We start from the raw sequence: 25,511 nt of genomic DNA, 5'->3' as shown, positions 1-25,511 counted from the left end.
TAGGCTGTATAGAGAGAGGCGTAACCAGCAGAAGAAAGGAGGTATTGATGCCTTTGTACAGGTCATTGTTGAGGCTCCACATGGAGTATTGTGTTCAGTTTTGGAGGCAGTATCTGGCCAAGCATATTTGAAGACTTGAAGCAGTCCAGAGGAAAGTGACAAAAATGGTAGGGTGTTTGTGCCAAAAGAAGTACGAGAATAGACTAGAAGACCTCAACATGTATACTCTGGAGGAGAGGAGGGACAGGAGTGATATGATACAACATTTAAATATTTGAAAGGTGTTAACATAGAAACAAATCTTTTCTAGAGAAGAGAAATTGATAAAACTAGAGGACATAAATTGAGGTTGAGAGGTGGTAAAATTTTATGTATATATCACAATACACCGTGAAGTTTGATGTGGTTAACATGAGTTAAGTAGAAGACCATACATGAGAGGTGAGGATACAAGTACAAATAACATAGGATCATGACAAGGTCAGAGTCAATTACAATTATGGTAAGGTAATAAGAGAAGAACTTGAGTAGATGAACAGATTTCGAATGAACAGATATAGATACAGGGACCCAGAAGGAGAAGGCGAGATAAGTGAGGGAGAGCCGGTAGTAAGAGCTGAATGAGTCTGTCCATAGAGCTTTTTCTTTTGGCTTGAGGAGCGTGTGAGACATGCAAGGAGAGCACAGGGTTTAGTGCTCTGCTAGGAATTTATTAAACAAGTATGTTTTCAATCCTCGCTTGAAATGCATATATGACGAAGAAGATCCTATAATGGGGAGTAGTTCCCGACTGAAGTGAGCTGCTTGATAGACTTGTCAGACTTTAATGTTAGGAAATTATTTTTCATGGAGAAGGTGGTGGATAGGCTGGAGATGATTTGGATAGTCTGGAGTGAGCTTTAACAACAACTCCAGAAGTTGGAACCTAAGGACAAGTGGGAGAGTTTTTAATGGCTCAACATACTTTATAAAGGGGTTATGGTGAGATGTACTTCTGGCACTGCTTATGTGAAGTTCACAGCAGTGCCTTCTAATGTGCTGTTGGCATGTCTGTGTGGACAGTCCTTTAGAAAGCTGGCTCCTCCACGTCCAAATGGGCTTCATTTGGATGTTTTCAACTTAGACGGTACTGTGGTCAAAAATGAGGAATAAAGTTAGACATGCTGAGGTTGGACATCTAGTCGGATGTCCTGGTGGTCAAGATGTCCAATTAGATGATTTAAAAAAAAAAAAAAATTTGGACGTCCAGCACTTTTGAAAATTTTGTATGTTTTGTGGGAAATATTCAAAGTCGGACTTATGACGTCCTATCGAAAATACTCCTTTATGTTACTATATTAAGGGACCAGCTAGGAATGAACGGGAAGCAGGCAACCAAAGTGGAAGCACCTTTGTTTAGTATAGAGAGCTGCACAGGAACGGAGATGACAGGAATCCTGCGGATCCCATGAGGATCCCCCCAGGGTTGCAGGGATCCTGTGGGGTTGGAAGCACCTCGAGGGGTTACCATATGGCTCCAGAAAAAGAGGACAATTTGAGACATTCAGGTTTTACTTCCATTGAAAGCAATGAAACCCAGATGACTCCATCTGCCCTCCTTTTTCTGCAGCCATATGGCAACTCTAATCAAGAGGCAATGATTTGTCAACTAGCCAAACAGATCACACAAAATGAAGAGATGTGCAGGGTCTTTGTATGTATAATGTATCTCTTTAGTTCTTTAGTATTACCACACAAAAAAGTCACCTCAAAAGTTTGATTTCGCACAAATTTGAAGCTCTCAGCCTTCATGCTCAGTAAACAGTGAATCAGGACTCTGACCGCTTTAAGTGGCTATTGTGGGAAAACAACCTCCTATCCATATAATTGCCATACGTTTCAGTATATATGTTAATGATGCATCACAAACCTCTCACAGGCTCCCAAGCAATGGGTCTTAAAGGAAGCTCTGTGCAAATTCCAGCTCAGTTTACAAGCAATGTTTGGATGACTTCAGGTTCCCACCAGCAAACCAGAATGCAGTATATAACACTAACAAGCACAAATAACTTTGAATTACCTATATTTAGGGAACTAACAATGTTCGTCTACAGATAATTACATATAATACAATAATGATCATATATGCAGGCAGTATTATCCCCAGGACTCTCGGAATGGTTGTGCCACCCAGTTGATTTTACTGACCACCCAGTTAACAGAAAATGCTATAATACTGCACAGTACTCTCCCACTCCTACCTGGCTACTTCTTCATGACCCCTGACTGTACAACTTCATTCATGACTTAATCTGTGTACAATATAAGAAAACTAATACCTTGGAGTTAATATTCAAAGTGATTTGATCAGAGAGGAGTGGCTCCTGGCTGGTTAAATCACGTGTGTGGAACTATGCACTGATATTCTCTGATACTTAACCTATTAGGGCTGCTAAATGGTAGCATTAACTGCAGACAGATTATTAAATGGGTGATCTGGAGGTAGAGTCGGCCCTTATGAGGTTAAGTGCCTATATTCAGCACTTAACTGGAAAGATAAGTGAGGTGAATAAATTTGCAGATGACAAAGAATATTCAAAGTTGTGAACAACTGCAGGAAGACCTTAGGAAATTGGAAGACTGGGCATCCAAATGGCAGATGAAATTTACCGTGGACAAATGAAAAGTGATACACATTGGGAAAAAGAATCCAAATCATAGCTTCTTGATGCAAGAGTCAGTACCCAAGAAAAAGATCTGGGTGTCATTATAGAACCTACATTAAAATCTTCTGCCCAGTGTGCGACTGCGATGGATGAGGCATGGAGGAAGACCCTTTGAAGAGAGACCCAGTGCTCAATGCATTGGGTCTCAAATCTCCCGCCATGCTCGATGTTGATACAGAACTAAAAAGTCTTTCAAACTGAAGTTGTAAGGCTTTAAGTGCCCTCTTTTGCATATGCAGATAGAGGTCACAGCAAATGGCCCAACTGTCTGGACCTAGACATTGAATACACCAATTATAGGGGGCAGAGCCTGAAATGGGCCAATTACATCGAGTACACTCGGTACCCTCTTTGACATGGAGGGAAAAATGGCTGACATGAAATTAAATGGCTTGATTACCTGGGAAGTTCAAGAGAAAAGTATACCAACAACCGTTGATGCTCCCTGGGTCAAAAAAGGTCTCAAAATGGCCTGAAGGCCAAAAAAATTAAAGAAAATGAAGAAAACTGAACTAAATTCGAGGGAATGACTAAAAAAATGACAGATAGCAAAGGAGCGGATCTCAAATTGTGCCATCTCCTGCAGTTTGGCCCAGCACTGCGCAGCTGGGGGAGAATCCTCAGAGGCCCAATACATCAAAATCAATTTTTTCACCACCAAAATAGATATTGTTTAGGAATTTACACTGAGGAGGAGAGAAGCCCTGCTCCTGTAGCGGACCCTGAAAACCCAGGAGGAGGGTGCCATAGTCCCACTCTATGGAGCAGTGAAGAACAGCGTCAAGGAGGCCCAATAGCTCAGTCCAAATGGTGAGCGCCCCACTCAAGAAAAGAGTGAAGATAGGTACCAGGCCTGCTTTTACACTTACGACAAAGATCGCTGTTCCACAACCCAATCTGTGCCCCTCTGGACCTGGTGATGTAGGCTCTATGTACAATTTTGTACTGCATCTCCTTATAATAAGCCGATTTGGAAAAAAGATAAAGAGTCCAGAAGCAGTCCAAAAACTGGGGAGCAGAGATACTTTGGCCCAAATTCCCTGCCCAACACTCCCGCAATTTGCACATCCCAGGAACTCTGGAAGAGAGCCGCAGAACACCATACCAGTGGGATAATCGGTTGAGCCCGGTGGAGTAGGCGCAAAAATCTGATCCAGGGGGCCTGCGTCCCAACCCCTTGCACAAGCCTGCCGAGTAGACGACCAATAATGTCGAAGTTGGAGGAATGAGAACAAATACTTATGTGGGATGGCCCACTTCGCCTGAAGCTGCTGAAACGAGGGGAAAGAGTCCCCCGATAAGGCCAACAATTGCTCCATTCGTCTACAGCCCCGAAAGGCCCAATCCTGAAATATCGACCGCCTACAGCCCGGCAGGAATCCCGCGTTGCCCTCGAACAGCAGAAACGGAGAGACCGCCATCGGCAGTCCTTGGCAGCGGCGCCACCACTCTCAAGCCTTCCGAAATGGGAGCAGGAACCTCGAATGCCCCCCCCCCCCCGTGCGGGCAGCCAAGTCTGACTGGGCGTGGAGCAGGTTAAAAAACTGAAAAGGTTGACTCCAACACTCAGCCCATCCTGAACGACAGTAGCGCGCAGATCCCATTTACCCCTCGTGGATCCAGCGTAAGAGAGCAGCAACAATGTAGAGGCGGACATCTGGGACGTTCAACCCCCCAGCCCCCTTAACCAGGGCCAACTTAGCCATAGCAACTCAGGGGGGCCTTAGACCGCCAAATAAACCGGGATATTTAGGATTTAAAATGAAGTTCGTCTTGGCGGCGAAGCCAGAGTGGCACTGTCTGAAGGGGATACAGCAGTTTGGGGAGTAGGACCATTTTTACCAGAGCCACGTGTCCCAGGAATCTCAAAGGGAGATCCTGCCACCCCTGACACAACCTCCCAATGGCATCAAGGTGACGGAGAACATTCATGGAATAGAATGTGGCAGGGTTAGTGCTCAGATAAATACCCAGATAACAAACTGGGGCAGCCGAGGGTGGAATAGGGAGCAAGGCATGCCACGGTTCTACGGGGCCACCCGCCAACAGCAAAAGTTCGGATTTACTACAATTAACCTGAAAGCAACCCAAAATCCTTGACGAGTGCCAGCGCCGCCACCAGATGGATGGGGGCCTGATCCAAATAAAGTAAAATATCATCCGCAAATAAGCTAATTTTGCATTCCCTTCCCCCCACCCAAATACCCCGAACACCAGGAGATTGTCGGATCTTGATAGCCAGAGGCTCAATAGCCAAGAGAAACAGTAAGGGAGAAAGCGGGCAACCCTGGCAGGTGCCTCGTTGCAGCTCGAACGCGTCTGTCAGACTCCCATTGATGAGCAATCTGGCCCGAGGGTGAGTGTACAGTACCCTAATCCACAAGTTGCATGGGCATACAATAGCATATACCACACCAATCGTTTCACATGTGGCACTGCATGTCATCTTCCAGGTTCTCCTTCCGGGAATACAAACTTGATCTCCTTCTCAAATTAGAGAGCACGCTATACATTGATTACAGCAAAACAGTCCCATCCTCCCCACCACTCTAATAGACCACACATCAGAAGGGCATAATAGATCTTTCAGATTTCTGTTACGGGAGAAAGCTATTTTACAATCTAACTCCTGACAATTCTGCTTGGTTTACACCATGGGCCAAAGCCTTTTTATTTTCCTGCCCAATCATTGAGAAATCGTAGAGAATTTCAAAATACACAGCACCATCTCATAGTTCTCAGCTTTAGGTTTATACTGGAGCAGTTGATCACGAGCACTGAATCTCGCCCTCTTGTACGCTTTTGCAACCACCGATTTAGGATAACCCCGTTCCTCATATTTATTTTTCAAAATTTCCGCCTTATCAATGAATTCTTGTGTAGAATGGCATATCCTTCTATAACAGAAAAACTGAGATACAGGTACCGTAAGTTGTTCTTCAAGGTGCTCGGGTGCTTACTCGTAAATATGAGGAACGGGGTTATCCTAAATCGCTGGGCTAAAAATATCAAATAAATCAAAATATTGCACTCAAAGAGTGCAAAACAGGACACACCTTGCACAACTTACTTTCCCCCCCCTATTATACATACTTTGTTAACATTATAACCATGAGTTACTAGAAAACGTACAGATGGCAATAATTTAGTACAGTACCTTACCCAAGGTATTTTGATATGTGAAAGGGTCAAAGATTATTCTTAATGAGAGTAATCCTTCTTCCTGGGCTTTGTGTGTCCTGAGCAGTCATCCTACTTACATAGCATGTGCTTTTAATTTTCCATCCTTTCTCTATCATTTTGTTAATTAGATGAGTGACACAAAGCAAATAAACTTTGTCTATCAACGGTTTTCACTGAAATTGGATATTTTGCCTAATTGTTGAACTGCACTCTTTCAAAGCAATGTATTCAATAAGGAAAATATAGCAAGTTCATAACGAGCACAACGTAGAACAAACTGAAAAGACTGTAATATGATAAATCTTTTTAATGCAACTCCTGAGTTAGTAAAGGGATCCATTGGGGAACATAGGTAGAGACCAACAATATGATTTGATCTTATGAATAAATCTTTAGAAGGATTTGAAAGCTGCTACAGTAATGCATGAAGACTGGAAAACAAAACTTTGGTTTGTAGTCAAAAAGCATTATGAAGTCATTAACAATAAAGTGAAGTAACTTACCTGTAGCAGCTACTCTCCAAGGATAGCAGGATATAAGTTCTCACATGTTGGTGATGGCACTGAAAGAGCCTTGGTGTAGACTCTGCCCACCATTCCTTCAGCTTCTGGAAGCTTTTGACAGGCCCAACTGCATATGCACAACACACACGCCTTCTCACTCACCGGACTCATGCAGGGCCCTCAGTTCAATAAACAAGCCAAAAGAATGCAACTCCTAGAGAACGTGGGAAGATATGTGAGAACTCAGTCCTTCTGTCCTCAAAGAGTAGCTTTGCTTTCTCCGAGAATAAGCAGGACATGGGAATCGCTAGCTACCAAGTTCACCAAAAATAACCAAGAATGGTCAATAGGAACGTGCAACGGTATGACCAATCAGAACCTATAACACTAGTAACAAAAAATGTCCTGTTGTGAAGGTGCAGCCTGGAACAGAAAAGGATGAAATGATGGAAAATTAAATTGGGGTGAAAAAATTTACGTTTTTTGAGCTTTCCTATCCTCTGAAGTGTTATTGCGACAATATTTTTCTAATATCCTTAAACTTCCTAACGCTGGAAAAATAATGATTTCTAGAATATATTATATTTCCTTAAAGACTAGAATAGTGGGTTTTGAAGGAACCACTGATGTTCTGAGTAGTCCTGAAACCCCTAATCTCAAAGCATTTTTGGAAGATTCCCAGGATATTATCTCTTAATCTGATTTAGATAAAACTTTGGTGATGATAGCATATTTTCGTAATAAGGATGCTAACTTTTGTGGTCAAGAAAGCCAACTCTTTTCTGATGTAGCCCATGCTACTCAGCTGAGATGTAAGGCCTTTATGGCTCTGAAACCCCATCTAATCTCAAAAGGTGTATCATTCTATTTGAAGTTTCCTTGTAAGTGTTTAGCCACCTTTGAAGGTAAGAGATATATATTTTTTGAACCTGCTCAATTGGAGACTCTTCTTTCGGTAGGAAATAAGATAATCTTCTCAGCAAAGGGATGGGTGGGTTTATTAAAGGTTGAATAGATAATACAAACTAATAGTTAGGACTGTATTATCTTGTATTTTTTTTTATATTATTTCTATTTTTGACTTATTTTCTCCTTACCTCTCATGATGTGGACTGTTTCACAATATGTATGTGAGATTTTATTTGGAATTTTGAGTTATCCAATTTGCTTGTTCATTTGTGTAAAAATATATTGTATTAAAACTAAATAAAGAAAAGAAAAGGAGCTACTAGTCCAGTTGGTCAAATCTGAAGGACATAAGAACATAAGAACTGCCATACTGGGACAGACTGAAGGTCCATCAAGCCCAGTGTCCTGTTTCCAACAATGGCCAACGCAGTTCACAAGTACTTGGCAAAATCTCAAAGAGTAAAACAGATTTTATGCTGCATATCCTAGGAAAAAGCAGTAGATTTCCCCACATTCATCTTAATAATGGCATATGGACTTCTCTTTCAGGAAGTTAACCAAACCTTTTTTAAACCCTGCTAAGCTAACTGATTTCACCACATTTTTTGGCAACAAATTCCAAGTTCAATTATACATTGAGTAAAGAAGTATTTTCTCCAGTTTGTTTTAAATCTACTACTTAGTAGCTTCAATGCATGCCCCCCTAGTCCTAGTATTTTTGGAAAGAGAAGACAAGAGACTCACATCTACCCACTCCATTCAGTATTTTATAGATCTCTATCGTATCTCCCACAAGCCAAATTTAATTATCTCACTAATCCCCATCTCTAGATCATTGATATATATGTTAAAAAGCAGCAGTCTCTCAGCATAGATCCATGGGGAACCCATTGAGAATACAGTTCTCCCTCCTTATTCGCGGTTCCAGGAATCGCGGTTTTGATTATTCGTGGGTTTTTTTTTAGCTTGGTGGCTCCTCCCCCCAAAATTATGTCAGCTTGCATAGAGAAATCGCTGATTTTAAGCGTTTCCAGAGAAAATTGCTGATTCCCAGAACTATCTTCACCATGTTTTGCCTCTCCTTTAGGAACAGGCCAGGTCTCCCACCAGGAAGTATTTCTTCACGGAGCGAGTGATTGATCAATGGAACAAGCTTCCAGTACAGGTAATCGAGGCCAGCAGCGTGCCAGATTTTAAGAATAAATGGGACGCCTATGTGGGATCCCTACGTGGGTCAGGGCAAAACATAATCTTAAGGGGAGGGTCTATAGAGTGGGCAGACTTGATGGGCCTTGGCCCTTTTCTGCCGTCATCTTTCTATGTTTCTATGTTATTTGCAGTTTCACCATATTCACGATGGTTTTTAATAGAAAACAGCAAATAGCATATGAAAAAGTTATTTGCGGTTTTTCTGTATTCGTGGGTCTATTAATCTCCTATCACAGCGAATACGGAGGGAGAAGTGTATTGACCATTTAACTCTACTTTCTTTTTTCTATCTTTTAACCAGTTCTTAATCCATAATAGGATATTGCTTCCTATTCCATGATTTTCTAATTTCCTCAGGAGTCCTTCATGAGGTACTTTGTCAAATGCCTTTTAAAAATCTAGATACACAAAATCGACCAGATCATTTTTAAACAACAGCATTTAACTTTTAAAGAAAAAAAGGAGACTATGATAACATGAGGAGAACGGTAGGTAACAAAGAAACTTAGAGGAGCAGCTGCAAAGGTCAAAAATTTACATCAGACAGGTTTTCAAGATATTCCTGATGAATATGCATGAGGCAGATTTGCATATGAGGTAACAGGCATGCAAATCTGCCTCATACATATTCATTAGGGATATCTTGAAAACCTGGCTGGCTGGAGGTCCCCCAGGACAGGTTTAAGAAACACTGTTCTAAACTATCCACTGTAAATGTCCCTAATGATGCAAGAGCCACTGGTTTATAGGAATCAAGCGAATGGTCTAGTATAGTAAAACCTTGGATTGCAAGTAACTTGGTTTGCTAGTCAAGCAAAACATTTTATTAAATTTTAACTTGATATACAAGCAACGTCTTGCAATACGAGTACATAGAGTACACACAGGTCACATCATCACAACTGAGCCGATGGTTCTTCTCTCTCTGATGCTGCAAAAGTGTAGCGACTATTCTAAACGAGTGAGGTCTTGCAATACAAGTACGTATAGTATTTGTATTAAAGATTTTGGGTTGTGGAACAAATCGCCTGAGCTTCCATTATTTCCTATGGGGAAGTTCGCTTTGATATACGAGTGCTTTGGATTACAAGCATGCTTCTGGAACGAATTATACTCGCCAACCAAGGTTTTACTGTGTAAGTTAATTTTATATCTTGCCCAGTTGGTCTTTTCTGTTATTGTAAATTGCGGTTTTGTTCTATTGTTTGTTTGCCTAGAAACTATTTCTTTCTGGCTATCCTTTTCTTCTGTGTACTAATGAGTTTTACACCTACTTTAATAAGACTTGTTCTCTGTTGGGTTTTTGGGGGGGTTTTTTTCTTTGTGGATCGTTTTGTTTCCTGTCGATACTATTAGGAAATGAAATGTGTAAATTTCTACAAGGAAAAAAAAGTATAAAAAATGATGGGGTAGTTATTCAGCCTTCAGCAGTCAGCATCGTTTTTTTAAACACCGTCCGCTGTGTACAGAATTCCTCAGGTGCCAGCTGCCAGGTCTTATGCAGGTATTGCTCAATATTCCATCAGCATCCACATTTTTGCCCCTTCCAATGCCAGCTCCTCTCCCCCATGGTTAAGGACATACCTGTCTATTTCCCTCATGGCACCTGGTTCCCTAGAAGGGCTCATCGGATTAGCAGAGGTGCAGTAAAGGTACTTAACAGTGCATAAAATAATACTGATAAGAAGAGCTTTTGCCCCTGAGGAAACATACCAGTGAAACGGCTGGGGAGCCGTCGGGCCACAAGCTAAGTGCTCTTCCTAATTATTTATTATTATGTACAGAACCATATAGATACAGTACGGTATCATAGTCTGCATTAAAAAATTAAACAAGACCGATGATGAACACGTCACCCCGGTAAAGACACGAAACCAGTTCAAGTAGTGTCTTGGGTGTTTGAGGTCTTGGTAAACACATTTATTAGCTGCTTGACAGCTTGTTCATATCAAGTTCCATGTGTCATAATTAGTTGAACAAGGTAGTTTTCCATTGATCCCTTAGAATTATCCCTAGGAGGGCTGCCAAGACAATCATTTTATGGAGGCATCACTCCTGCTCATTTCCACACTGGGTCACAAGGGAAATGGAGGGTCTGGCTCTTCCAGGAGGTGGTGAGAGGAAGGGGAATTTAGTGGTTAGAGTCTGGCTATGGGAGAAGCACAGGTCTTGCATGACATTTGGGAGTGAGTGGAAGTAATGGTCTTGCTGTGATTCCTAGGGCAATTTGGATATTCTAGGAGGTTTGGGGTGGAAGCACATTACGCTAGACCACTCCCCACCCCCAGTCAATATGCAGTCCACTGTCTGGTTAACTCCCAACATAAGGTCAGGGCAGCCATTTTTCTGTCCTAATTGGTCAGTCATTTATTGATTTTGTTTTCTATCCTGTTATCCCCAAAGAGCTCAAAATGGCTTATAGAATAAACATATTTAGCATCCTGAAAAACTCTGTCCTTGCTCCATCACCGGACCACCTACAAACTAGCTGGTTCAGCACAGATGATTAGAAGGGATATTCAGTGGTGCTTGCTAGTTAAGTGCCACCGAATATCACCGGATTGCTCTACATAAGCGGTTAACAGCACATCTACGGTACCTAAAGTGGACAACTTCAGACTGCATTGGCTTCTGAGATCTTCATCTGCCATCATTTACTGCTACTAGGCATCTAAGTAAAAGAAAGTATGCAACATGAGCAAATGAAAAATGAGAAGAAATATTGCCCTCCTTTCATTGATAAGGTAGTTGATGAAATAAAAGTGCACGAGCACCAGGAAGAATGAAGACTAGAGCAGAGGTGTCAAAGTTCCTTCTGGAGGGCCACAATCCAGTCGGATTTTCAGGATTTCCCCAATGACTATGTATGAGATCTATTTGCATGCACTGCTTTCATTGTATGCTAATAGGTCTCAAGCATATTCATTGGGGAAATCCTGAAAACCTGACTGGATTGCAGCCCTCGACGAGGGACTTTGACACCCCTGCACTAGAGGAAGAAGCAAAATCTGGAAACACACATGATAAATAAATAGGCAAGTTGATATTTTGAGTGTAGTATTGTTACTTTGAGAGGCCCTTTAACAATCCAATCCAAAAACAAAACCCAACCTTGTTAAAGCAATAAAGAAAACACAATAAAGAAAAAAATCAATACAGTATAGTTAAGAGAAAATGTATTTTATTTATTTATATACTACTTGTAACAATATAGCCTAAGTGGTTTACATTCAGGTACTCAAGCATTTTTCCCTATGTGTCCTGGAGGGCTCACAATCTATCTAATGTACCTGGGGCAATGGAGAGATTAAGTGACTTGCCCAGGGTCACAAGGAGCAATGTGGGGTTTGAACCACAACCTCAGGGTGTTGAGTCTGTAGCTCTAACCACTGGACCACACTCTCATATGCTCCATTGACCAGTCCACTATTATTAGGAAGAGCAAAACATAATTCTAGGCCAGACATGGGCAACTCCGGTCCCCAAGGAATATGCATGAGATCTATTTGCATGCACTGCTTTCAATGCGGCCAAGCTCATCTTCGCTAAAAGTAAATTTGACCATGTCTTCCCGCTCCTGGCCAAGTTCCACTGGTTTCCAATTATCGCCAGGATCGACTATAAATGCTCCTGTTTAGCTTTCAAAATCCTACACGGTATCCTCCCTCCCTTTATCCCTCTTTCTTGGAATTCCTCAAACCCTAATACCACCAGATCCTCCCACAAATTAAAACTATCCTTCCCCTCGCTAGAAGGTATTTCCCACACAGGAAAGCTAGGGACCTCCCTCCACTTCAAAATCACTGAGCTCTGGAACAACCTTACCTCCCCTCTTCCAATCGGATTTTCAGGATTTCCCCAAGGAATATGCATGAGATCTATTTGCATGCACTGCTTTCAATGCGGCCAAGCTCATCTTCGCTAAAAGTAAATTTGACCATGTCTTCCCGCTCCTGGCCAAGCTCCACTGGTTTCCAATTATCGCCAGGATCGACTATAAATGCTCCTGTTTAGCTTTCAAAATCCTACACGGTATCCTCCCTCCCTTTATCCCTCTTTCTTGGAATTCCTCAAACCCTAATACCACCAGATCCTCCCACAAATTAAAACTATCCTTCCCCTCGCTAGAAGGTATTTCCCACACAGGAAAGCTAGGGACCTCCCTCCACTTCAAAATCACTGAGCTCTGGAACAACCTTACCTCCCCTCTTCGGAACTTGAGCTCTCTCCAAGTTTTCCGCAAACATCTGAAAACCTGGCTTTTCTCAAAAATGTAAGTCTCCCTCCAACTTAGGAATCAAGGAAACTCTTATATCTTGGCATCCCAAGTCCTCTAAATTTTCTTCACACTTCTATCTTCTTTACCCTCTGTTGTAGTTCCTATTTCTTCTACTGTAAACCACGCCGAGCTCTACGAACATGGAGATGATGCGGTATACAAACCTAAGGATTAGATTGGATTAGATTAGATTAGATATTCATTGGGGAAATCCTGAAAACCCGATTGGATTCCAGCCCTCGAGGACCGGAGTTGCCCATGTCTGCTCTAGGCCAAGAGTAATTCTATCTTTTAATTAAAATAACAGGTAAGGGGCACATTTTCAAAGCACCTGGACACAAAGACCCTAATTGTATAAACAGCATGAGGAGCGCAATTGACAATCATCCGCTAGGTGCCATTCATAGAATCATGTCTAGTAGTGCCTATGCAGTTTTAGTCATCAGTAGGCGTTGAAAGCTTGAGTGTATTCTTATTTATAACAGGGTTCACCTCAGTGAAATCCACCCAGAATCCACTCCTAATAATATCTACTTTCCGGTAGGTTCCTCATACCAGCTAATTAATTGCTTTTTAATGATACTTTTCAATTAATGGTGCCAATTAACCCTAATTGAATGTCAGGCACCTAGATTGGCTAGGCGCACTGATCTTCAATTGCCATTTAGAGAATCTGGGTCCAAAATTATCAAGGAAGCCTATGGTACTTTGTGTGTCTAAGTGCTTTCAAAATAATCTCCTTAGTATACAGTCAAACCTCGGTTTGCAAGTAAAGCGGTTTGTGAGTGTTTTGCAAGACGAGCAAAATATTCTCGCAAAACTTGTCTCGCAAACCGAGCTTTGACTCGATTTGCGAGCACCTCCCCTGAGAACCGGCATCGCTCCCCCCCCCCCCCGGCTCACGAATGCTCCCGCCGGAAAAAGTGAGAACCAGGTGGCCTTTAGCATGCGCAGATGCTCAAGGCCCAGACATGAGGCAGGAACTTCTTTCACCGGCACCAGCATATCCTGTGGGCTGCGTGCTGGTGCCAGATGGGGAGTAAGGCTGGATGCTGTTCAGGCGGGGGGGTTGGGTAGCCGGTTTGCGAGCGGGGGGGAGGGTAGCAATGCCAGTTCTTGGGGGGGGTGGAGCAGTGGCCTCGGGGGAGGGGGGGGGTGGGAACGTATCAAGCAAGTTTCCCTTATTTCCTATGGGGAAACTCGCTTTGATGAGTAATTTCATTTACGAGCATGCTTCTGAAACGAACTATGCTCGTAACCAAGGTTCCACTGTATATGAGAGGTGTTAGATTCAAACCATATAAACAATCATGCAAGATTTCCAGCACCTGTTTTTAACCAGTAATACTTTTAATAGTGAGCATCAAGGCAGGTAAACTCCATCAATAGATGGCTTTGTAATTGGATATGGTTTCTCAAGCCAGATTTTAATACAATGCTTCTAAACTCCTTACACCGCTCATTACATAAAGGTAGTATTACCGTATTATATTAAGCAGTGGATCCAAAGCTTTAAAAGTTAAATGAAGGTCGGTATTGTTTGTAAGGAGAAGCTGTGGTTCAAAAAGTAAAAAGTATATGTGTTACAGTGGAAAAGAGTTACAGAGATCAGCTTTCCATAATCCACTTCTCTATCTCAACTGATTCTGTTTCTCTTCCTCGATCTACAGAGTTGAGTTTCATATTTTTCACTCTACTAAAAATGTCTACCACCAAAACACGTCTGCAGTATTTTCAACCACTAGTCACATGCCTACTTTTGTAACATGAATCCCAGCAACTAAATAAGGGGAAGCGAGAGGTTCCAAGGATGGTATTAGCAAGGGCAGGAAGCTCAGTGGCCTTGAACTGAAACACAAGTTCTACCAAAGGGAAAGCACTTAAGAAAATTGCTTCTAGTGAACACATTTGTTTATAGGCAAGAATTCAAACGGATTAAGGCTTAGTCTAAGGGCTCCTTTTACTAAGGTGTGTTAGGGCATTAGTGCGTGGAATAGCGCGCACTACTAGACGCTAACGCCTCCATAGAGCTTGCGTTAGTATTTTCATCTATCGTGCGCTAATCTTCAGCGCGCACTAAAAACGCTAGCGAACCTTAGTAAAAGGAGCCCTAAGTGAGGTAAAACAAAAGCCTGAACCAGAGTTGCAAAATGTTTATCATCAAAATATTGTCTCACATTATGAAGTTGACAAAGACTAAAAAATACAGTTTTAGCTATGATTGATCTGAGGCTTGAAGGATAGTGTTGAATCGAGACCACCACCTAGAACCTTTAAAGATAAACCACTGGTATATTTCTGGTGGAGTAATCCAACCAAAGCAGTTTAGCCTTATCCTTATTAAGCTTAAACCCATGTGATCAGGAACAATGCTGCTACTATTTAGATTTTTGCCAGGTACCTGTGACCTGGACTGGCCACTATGGAATCAGGATTGGGCGAGACAGGCCATTGGTCTTGTAGCATGACCACACTCCATACACAAAATGGTCTCTCTTTCTTTCTTTTTCCTCTTTCAAGGTTTAATAAGTATTTTGCATATAGTTTGTTATAGTAATTACATCCTTGGTAGAAAATGTGTGCTTTTATCTTATATTCCCAAATATGTATATTTAGTTTTGTTGGAGGTAAATTATTTAACTTTGCTTGAATTATTGCCTGACCCAAGAGATTATTAATTCTGAGGGACTTAAAGTAAAAATGATATGGTTTAATAATTCTGCTTGCGAGCATTATTCGTTCCATACGCATGCCAGTAAACCAAAGTACTCGTATATCAAAGCAACGTTCCCCACAGGAATGAATGGAAATGAAAGCAATTTGTTCCACATCCCCCAAAGACCCCCCCCCTATCCCCGGGAACTGGCTTCTACCACCCCACTCTCCAGAACCAGCATTGCCCCCGAGAACCGGTATTACTACCCCCGCCCGTCCACCCACCCAAACCCTAATGGTGATCGGGTACCGGCATGCAGCACCAACCCACAGGATGTGCTGGTGCCGAAAGAGCCTGCCGAATCTCAGAGAGCGGGAGCCAGAAAGCCTTGAGCATACACAGATGCTCAAGGCACAGCAGAGATCACCAGCAGGTGGCAGGCTCTTTTGGCACTGGCACGTCCTGTGGGTTGGTGCTGCGTGCTGGCGCCCAAGTGCGGTAAGGATTTGGGCGTGGGGGCAAAGCCGGTTCTCGGGGGTGGGGGCTCGCATATCGAGTCAATGCTCGGTTTGTGAGGCAAGATTTACGAGTGTTTTGCTCATCATGCAAAACACTCGCAAACCACTCGTAAACCGAGGTTTGACTGTATATTAACTTGATTGATTTAAAAGTGAATTTCTGATGTGGTCTCCGAGCCAGCAGAGCCATCTGTTCAGAAAAGTGTTAAATGCCCCATTCAATAGAGCTAAAAGGAACTTTAACAGGATGTAGGCCAGCATCTCTTCACACCAAATCCATCTCTGGACTACCCCAGTCTGAACAACAGAAGGCGAGTAGGGAGGGTCAGTCGGGAAGTGGCTTACTTGCTAGTGTCCGGCTTCCTGCAGCAATTTACTGAAATTCAGCAGCCTGCTCTGCAGAAGAAGATCGCTGGCTCTAGCGATCTTTGTAAACTGCCATAGGTTGTCCGAGTTGTCTTCTCTCTACCGCGGTCCCGCCCCTTCTCTGATGTCAGAGAAGGGGCGGGACCGCGGCAGAGAGAAGACAACTCAGACAACCTATGGCAGCTTACAAAGATTGCTAGAGCCAGCAATCTTCTTCTTCAGGGTAGGCTGCTGAATTTAGATAAATTAAACACGCAGGCCTTCTGGGGAGAGGGGGGGTGTAGTCCTTCATAGTCCTTCGTGGGGGAGGAGTGCAGGCCTTCCGGGGGAGTACAGGCCTTCAGAAGGGACAGACAGGCCTTCAAGGGGGTGCAGGCCTTCCAGGGAGTGGGGGGTACATGCCTTCGGGGGGATGCAGCCTTCTGGGGGGGGGGTGCAGGCTGGTCTTTAGGGGTGGGGTGTAGGCCTTCAGGGGGGGAAATGCAGGCCTTCAGGGGTGGGGTGTAGGCATTTAGGGGGGACATGCAGGCCTTCAGGGGTGGGGTGTAGGCTTTCAGTAGGGGTGGTACATGCCTTCCAGGGGGGTTGCAGGCCTTCAGGGGGGACAGGCTGGTGTTCAAGGTTGGGGTGTAGGCCTTCAGGGGGGTACATGCCTTCCGGGGGGGAGAAGCAGGCCTTCAGGGGGGACAGGCTGGTCTTCAAGGGTGAGGTGTAGGCCTTCAGAGGGGGACATGCAGGCCTTCAGGGGTGGGGTGTAGGCTTTCAAGGGGGTGCAGACGTTCTGGGGAGGGGACCCTGGTGTAGAAGTACACGAAGGGAGGGAGGGAGGAAAGGGGGGTTCAAAGAGACATGCATATGCCGGACTTTGGGGGGAAGAAATAATGGGTCTAAAACAGAGGAAAGGGAGAGAGATGGTGGACAATGCGATTTAGGGATGAAAGGCACAGAAAGGGAAAGATGGTGGATCCTGGGGTGGTGGGGAAGGAGGGAGCGATGCTGGATGAAAGGGTAATTGAGAGAAGGTGGATCTGTGGATGGAGACGAAAAAAAGGAAAGATGCCAGACCTCTGGGAGAGGGAAGGGAAACGGAAGGGGAGGACAGAGATGGAAGACTGATGGTTAGCATGGGGAAAGAAGATAGAATGAGATCCTGGCAAGCAAGTTATCAGAAGACAACCAGAGCCTGGGACCAACAAGATTTGAATAATGACCAGACAACAAAAGGTAGAAAAACTAATTTTATTTTCTGTTTTGTGATTACAATGTCAGATTTGAAATGTGTATCCTGCCAGAGCTGGTGTTAGACCGCGAACATGAGTTAGGATTTAACAGAGAGAGGAAAAGTCTTTTTTGGTTGTTTATTTTGTTTACACCACAGCGCCAGTGTGGTTAGGAGAGGGCAAAGGGAGTGAAGAGGCTATAAAACAAACCCACCAGGATGTTTCAGGTTTATTTATTATTTGATTAATCGCCTATTCCAAATTCTAAGCGATGTACAAATCAGCAAAATACATATTTAAAATATACATGAAGTAGACATACATAATTAATAAAGGGATAAGTTTTCAAAAAATAATTAAAAAAATTAATTAATGCAATACATGACACAGTAGGGAAGGCAGGAAAGAAATACAATCTTAGAAAGGAAAGAGTCAACAATTAAAGGTTAAGCACAAGAGGAATGGAAAGACTACTAAATAGGTAAGTTAATAAAAAAAAACGAAAAAAAACAACAAAAACGAAAGAGCAGTTAACATTTCAATTAAATATTGAATGCATCTTTAAAAAGAAAACTCTTAAGTTTGCTCTTAAACTTTTCCAAATTCTTCTCCTCTCTTAAATATAGCGGGAGTGAGTTCCAAGTCTAAGGCGCCGTAATAGTAAAGATAAATTGCCTTCGAGTATTAATAATTTTAAGAGAGGGGATGACAAATAAATGTTGGTCGTTTGATCTCAGTAATTTAGAAGAATTATAAGGTATCAATGCTTTATAAATAAAAGCTGGAGTTTTAAATAATAGAGATTTAAATGTAAGTAACATAATTTATATAGAATACGATGAGACACCAGAAGCCAATGAGCATTTTGAAGTAAGGGAGTTACATGGTCAAATTTCTTTACTCCCATAATTAATAGAGGCATTCTGGATTATCTGTAACCACCTAATTTCTTTTTGAGCCATTCCCTTAAATAACGCATTGCAATAATCAGTTTTTAGAGATAATCATTGAATGAATTAATATATTCAATGATTTTGCACATAAAAATTTGGATATTGCACGTATTTGGCGAAGTCTAAAAAAAGTAGCTTTAACCACATAACTAACGTGGTCGTGGTAAGTTAGTTTTTCATCTAAAATCACCCCTAAAATTCTAATTTTATTTATCTGCTTAAGTGTGACCCCTTGGATGGAAATTGGAACAACGAGCTTATGGTTATCTTTCCAAGGGAAGAGCATAATATTTGTTTTATTAATATTGAGGGATAATCTATTGGTGTCAAGCCATAAATGAATCTGTTTTAATTTCTCATTGATAGCTGAAATTTCAGAACAACTATTAGGGTCCAGAGAATGTAAAAGTTGTATATCGTCCGCATAGGCAAATATGGAGAAGCCAATAGATTGGACAGGAAAATCGAATCGAAAAATCGATTCAATAGGCTGAATAACTTTCTTCCATTTGATCTTTATATCAAGGCTCTAAGAGCGACGTTGTTATCTCTCTAATTGGGGATACTTAGGGTGCCTTTTACAAAGGTGCGCTAGCGGTTTTAGCGCATGCTAGCTGCTACTGCCTCCTTTTAAGCAGGCGGTAATTTTTTGGCTAGCGCACGCTAATCCGGTGCGTGCGCTAAAAATGCTAGCACACCTTTGTAAAAGGAGCCCTTTGATTTTAATTTTGCCAATTCAAGTGTGAACCATTTGGCCGTATTGTTCAAGGGTTTTGATTTCTTAGTAAGAGGAGCTAACGTGCCAAATGTAGAAGCTCGGATCATCAGGCAATACTTCTCCAATCTGATATCTCCGCAGCCTTCGACTCAATGGACCACCAATTACTCCTAACCAAACTCTCAGAAATCGGAATAACAGGGACTGTACTGAAATGGTTTTCCAACTTCCTACAAAATCGCGAATACTTGGTCAAAAGGCAAGAATCTTACTTCAACCCTTGGAAGGCATTCTGTGGCATCCCACAAGGCTTCCCTTTATCCCCAATCCTATTCAATTTATTCATGAACTCGCTGGGACACATCAAAATGGAAGACAAAACTGTCTTATGCCGACATCCTCCTCCTCATCCCCATAACAAATAACCATCCTAATATTGCCAAAAAATATCTCAAACAATACAGATAAAATTCAAACCTGGGCAATGAACAACAAGCTGAAACTGAACACCACTAAGACCAAAGCCATACTCTTTCCTCAGACATCACTCTCGTAATGGAAAAATTCATCAAGATACTAGGCTGCATCTTAGACGACACTCTCACAATGGAATCACAAATATTTAACTTTCAGAAAAAGACCATCTACACTATGCGTCAACTGCGACTCAAAAGATCATACTTCCACCCACACCACTTTGCTCTGATCATTCAGATGATGGTCCTACCTCAACTGGACTATTGCCAACTCCGCCTACCTTGGCATCAATACTACTCTTATCCACAAACTGCAACTCATCCAGAACACAGCCATTAGACTACGCCACACCACAACATCAGGCAACTACATTGGCTCCCAATATCATACCGAATAATTTTCAAATCATCATGTATCCTACACCAGGTTCTATACAGAAACTCAGCAGCTCTTCTCATCCAACTATTCTCTACTGTTTGGTAGACATCAAAGAGACTCCTTAACAGAATCCAACTAAACCTGCCATCCACAAAATATCTCCACTACAAGCGAATTTTCCACTCTATGCTAACTTCTCTGGGTGTAAAAATCTGGAATGACCTACCAGAAGTTATCAGGAAAGAGACAAACTACACCACATTCAGAAAAAACCCAAAGACTCACTTCTTTGACAATTAACTGTTTTACTTTCTGTATAGCACCCCCTACTTCTAGGTCCATCCTCTTGCTTCTCCATGTCCCCTTCCCTACTACTTTCCCCTTCCTCTTTGATCTGTCGCCTTGAGCCTGTATATAAGTATGTACGACTCACAAATGGAAGATTAGATTAGATTAGATTTACTATGTTACTATGTATCTGTCCCTTTCTGGATGTGTTTCTTTTTTGAAAATGAGCTCTATAATGGCCTACATCCATAAATGATATAAGCAGCTGGCATCTCAGATTTAGACATTAGAAACATCAATATCGGACATCTCCATCTCTATCCAACAAGAATGCTTATTTTAGGGCACAATCAGCGCTGAATGATCATGAAGACAATGAAAGCTCACCACTTTCAAAAGTTTAAAATTTATAAATATGGCAATAAACCCAGTAAATGTTTGTTCAATCTTACTAAGCCCTGTGAGAGAAAACATTGTATTACAACACTTAGAACCTCTACTGGAGAAGTGGTAAATAATCAGAAAGATTTTGAAAAAATATTTTGTGATTTTTATACTAGATTATACTCATAAGAAATTACTTGCTCTTTGGGTGCCTTGGATAGTTGATTGGGTTTGGTCTCCCAGCCTTCAATCACAGATGCAGATTTGTCACAATTGAACAAACCGATTTCTGGTGAGGAGATCCAAAGGGCTATAGCATATCTTAAGTTAGGGAGGTCTCCAGGTTCAGATGGATTTAGTGACAAGTTTTAGAAGTTATTGTGGCAACAACTAATAGGCTTCCTTGAATTCTATTTTACTCAAGCGGTTATGGAGGGACATTTCCCAAAACATTTTAATCATGCTTTAGTTAACAGTTTTGCTAAAACCTGGAAAAGATTTATTACTGGAGTCATTCTTTCCTATCTCATTAATTAATGTTGATTTAAAATTGCTTGCTAAGATACTTGTGGAATGATTGGCAAAAACAATGCCTAGGCTGGAAAATGAAGAACAAATGGTCTTTAGTAAGGGTCAACAGGTGATGGTTAACATAAGGAAGCTATTCCAAGCTATGGAATGTTGCTGTCAACAGTCAAAACCAACTTTAATCACCGACGTTGACTCTGAAAAGGCATTTCACCACGTTGAGTGCTCCTACATGTTTCTGCTTTTGAAAAGATGAGATTTTCATGGTTTTTTCAAAGCGGCTATTTGGACCTTCTGTTCTAATCCTACTGGAGCAGTCATGTAAATGGAGTAGCAGCTCTCCCTTTTTCTTTGTGTAGAGGTACAAGATAGAGGTGCCCATCATCACCTTTACTCTATTTACTAATTTTACTATTAGCTGGTCTGAGAAAAGATACTGGGGTGGAGGGGGTGATGGTGAGTGGGAGTGTTATTAAAACTTTAGCTTTTGCTGATGGCATTGTATTATTACTAATTCTGAACAATGCCTAGCCCATATACTTCAAATTTTCTCCCATTTTGGATCCATATTGGGTTTAAAACTGAACATTTCCAAGTCTGAAGCTTTATCTCTTGGAGTTAATATTGAACAAGGGTGGAATGTCTTTCCTCTAAAAAAGGTGAAGGATGAACTTCAATATTGAGAAGTCAATGTATGGAAAATTTTTGCTTCTATATACAGCTAATATAATTCTGTTATTAAAACTACACTGGGGTGCTTGGTGTTATGGGGTATCTTACCTGGTAGGATTTATTTATATAATTTTCTTATAGTTCCGCAATTGCTATATTTATTACAAGCTCTCCCCATTTTTATTCAGTATAGAAACTTGTGTACACTCTATAAATCCTTCCAAAATTGTTGTGGGTGGGTTCATGCCCTAAAATTTCCTTGTCTACCTTGATATTACCCAGAGAGAAGGGGGCTGAAAGATTTGAAATAGAATTTGCTTATGGTCTTCAGTTTTTGAGAGACTGGTTTCGAGTTACCTCTGATTTTACACCAACTATCTTGGAACAGCCACTTTTAGCTCCTTTCATAAGAACATAAGACTTGCCATACTGGAACAGACTGTAGGTCCATCAAGCCCAGTATCCTGTTTCCAACAGTGGCCAACCTTACCAGAGAACACACCAAAGTTATGCATCTAATTGCACAAATGAGTGGCCACCTGTTATCGAAATATTGAAGGCTGTTGGAGACGGTTATGTTTCAAGGCAATTCTTTGATTTCTCCTCTCCTTCCCTTTGTTGGTAATCTAGATTTCAGATCTGGTCTAGACTTGGCTGCCTTTAAAAGATGGTATGCACAGAGTTTGAAATGGGCAGGAGATATGATGGATCAGAAGGGAAATATTTTGTCTGATGGATAGATTTGCTTGTACTGAGGCTCAGCATTATAGCACCAGCATCAAGGGAGAAGAAATGTCAGTTCCAATAGCCAAGTCTTTGAGTCAGTATCTCAAATTACAAGAAAATGTCAAGGTAAAATTGAAGCACCTATGCCTGGGTATGTACCTGGCATGTAATATTGAGGTGGGAGTATTTCACAGAATATTAAAGGACATTGCGACAATCTCCAGCAATATGTTGTTGTAAAAAACATTTTCTGCTTAAATCATTTGTTTCTCCATAGAGAGCTTCTAAAGTGAAGTTTGCTATAGATTGCAGCTGCTTAAAACGTAGTCTTGCTAAAATCACTTTAAGATACATATTTTAGATTTGTCAAGTAGTACAGAATTTTTGGAGACAAGCTTGGTTATTTTTGCAACCCCTGCTGGGACATAGTTTGTCCTTTTTTCACCCAGAGATTTTTCTGTTTCAAGGGAGATTGAAACTTTTCCTATTAGAAGGTCAATTATTATTTCTCCATAAAACACCTATTTTGGGAAAGAAACTTACACTTCTCCCTCTGTATTTGCGGTGATTGGGGCTGGACTGAACTGCGAATACGTAAAAACCGCAAATAACTTATCATATGGTGTTTCTGCCTTCCTTGCCCTGCCTGCGGCCTCCTTCAAATTGAGCCCGGCGCCGCCACGACAGGTCCTCCTCAGCAGCTGAGAGAGAGAGAAGATGGTGGGCAGGGGGAGCCAGGGGGTACCTCTTCCCTGGCCAGAGGAAGCCATACTCACACTTTATCCACCAGCTCCCGCACTTTCCACATATTCAGCATGTCGGCAGCTTCCCCACAACGGGGAGAGACTGGCCTCGGCTGGTCCCTACGCGGCCTCTGGAACTGGACGGGAGCGCAGAGGGGGAGGGAGCGCAGAGGGGGAGGGAGAGGGGAGGCAGCCCACCATGGATTTCCTCTCCCACTCCTGGGAATCCCGACAGATCATCCGCGGCCTCGCGCTCCTGCCTCCAAAGCCGCTGCAAGTCCAGTCGCTCAGGTGGAGAGTCGTGGCATGCACGTTACAGCGCTCAACATGGGAAGGCACGTCCTCTCGCAGGGCAGCCCTTGGAGGTGTAGTTCATGGGGACGGGAGTGAGGACTTTGTTTCCTGATTTTTCAGTTTAGTTCCCATTTCTGCACTCATGGAAAACTCTCGAATAATTGAAATCACGAGTGTAGAAAATGCAAATACGGAGGGAGAAGTGTATTTTGATATATTAGAGAGTCAGGGGTAAGCCATCTTTTTCACATTGGAAAAACAAGATCTTTAATTTAGCTCTGCTGGAAAGAAAAGAAGCAGGGCATGCTGATAATACAAGATGGCACAACTTCCAACAGGTCTGGGAATTTATTTTGCGATGACCCTCTCACACCATGATCGTAGTTTTATGTTAAACAGATAGATATGAATATAAGTGTGCTCTGTGCTCCTCGGACCCTTGGGGAAGGAAAGGGAAAAGTTTTATTACCATTTCTTTTTTATCATTACTTTTCTTATAATTTTATTTTTATATATGGAGAAGCGTTATTTTTATATATTTTAAACATATTTCACAGATTCTATATTCTGCACATTAAGGCCAATATTCCCCTCATGGCCCTCACATTCATAAATCTGCATGTCTTCTTCCAATATCCCCCTCCCCCTCCCCCCATACTGGTGAGGTAGAAAATCAAGAGGGTAGAGCAGGACCTTAGGGATTGGGAGCGTGAGTAAAAGTGATTACTGGAAAATGCAGCGGGCAGCCTTCTACTGTTTCTAAAGAAGACAAACTGAAAGACAGAAAGGAGAGGAGGACCCAGGGTGTGAGTTGGAAGCAAGAACTAAAGCAGAAGGGTTAAAGTGATGATGAGAGTAAGAAAATGTAGGACGTAGGAGAGGATTGGGGATGCTCAAGACCCCACATCGACAGCGATGTATCTCCTAAGAGATGCTGACCATTGTGTTGCTTCCCCAAAGGAAGGGAGGTAAGACAGTGAACATCTTAGGGTAGAGGAAAAGAAGAAAGGAGAAGGATACTAGTGAAAAAAGAGAGATGGAAGGGGCTGCCTCCTAAATTGGGTTGCCCTAGGAGGCCAGCTAGCCCTGTCTGCTACACTGTGCAAACTGTGTGTGATTTCTGCAATTCACAATAAGTTGAGTCTAGAGGTCTGCACGGGAACGGGGATCGCGGGGATCCCGCGGGTTCCCCCCCTGGCCCACGGGACTCCCACGGGGACGCCCCCTGGCCCACGGGACTCCCACGGGGATGCCCCCCTGACCCACGGGACTCCCACGGGGACGCCCCCTTGCCCACGGGACTCCCACGGGGATGAAAACAACCTACCTAAATTCTGGCGATGCAAGTCTGGCGATGCAAGTCTGGCGTCGGGTCGGGAAATAGCCATGTTGAGCAGTGAGCTCAGCACGTACACAGATGAAAGCCTTGCTTGCTGATTGGTCCGGCGGCCCCGCCCCACCGTGCCGCCGGACCAATCAGCAAGCAAGGCTTTCATCTGTGTACGTGCTGAGCTCACTGCTCAGCATGGCTATTTCCCGACGCGGGCATTAGGCTGTTTTTTGTCATTTCGGGTGGGGGATGGCAGCGGCAGCGGCAGCAGCAGCCTGAAAAAGAAATCATCCTGGCCGGGTTCGGTGTCATGCTCCGGAGCTTCTACAGCCTTCCTATCTCCCTCTCCCTTCTACCTGCGGCTCTCTTCGGCAACAACGATCGACACAAGCTTCTGGCGTCGGGGCCTACCCTCTGCGAGTCCCGCTTGTTTCAACTTCCTTTTTCCACAAAGGTGGGACTCGTAGAGGGA

At 42.6% G+C, this 25,511-nt stretch overlaps 1 protein-coding gene across 3 annotated transcripts in view; it reads right to left on the bottom strand.

The window, feature by feature from the left end:
* FAT4 (FAT atypical cadherin 4) overlaps positions 1–25,511 on the bottom strand; it is a 320,456-nt gene that overhangs the window by 161,645 nt on the left and 133,300 nt on the right. The window contains exons 1-2 of one of the 3 annotated variants that reach the window (XM_033938766.1): positions 25,037–25,077; positions 11,109–11,180 (exon numbers count right to left, since the gene is read on the bottom strand). The exons of the other annotated variants lie outside the window; for them this stretch is intronic. The gene's annotated coding sequence lies outside the window, so the exon portion shown is untranslated. Of the gene's footprint in view, positions 1–11,108; positions 11,181–25,036; positions 25,078–25,511 lie in introns of those variants that run through there. 3 annotated transcript variants of the gene reach the window in all.

The sequence above is a fragment of the Geotrypetes seraphini genome, chromosome 1, assembly GCF_902459505.1.
Source record: "Geotrypetes seraphini chromosome 1, aGeoSer1.1, whole genome shotgun sequence".
NCBI classification, from domain to species: domain Eukaryota; kingdom Metazoa; phylum Chordata; class Amphibia; order Gymnophiona; family Dermophiidae; genus Geotrypetes; species Geotrypetes seraphini.
Note: the sequence above shows the minus strand (reverse complement) of the source record. Positions and strands in the feature narration are given on the sequence as shown.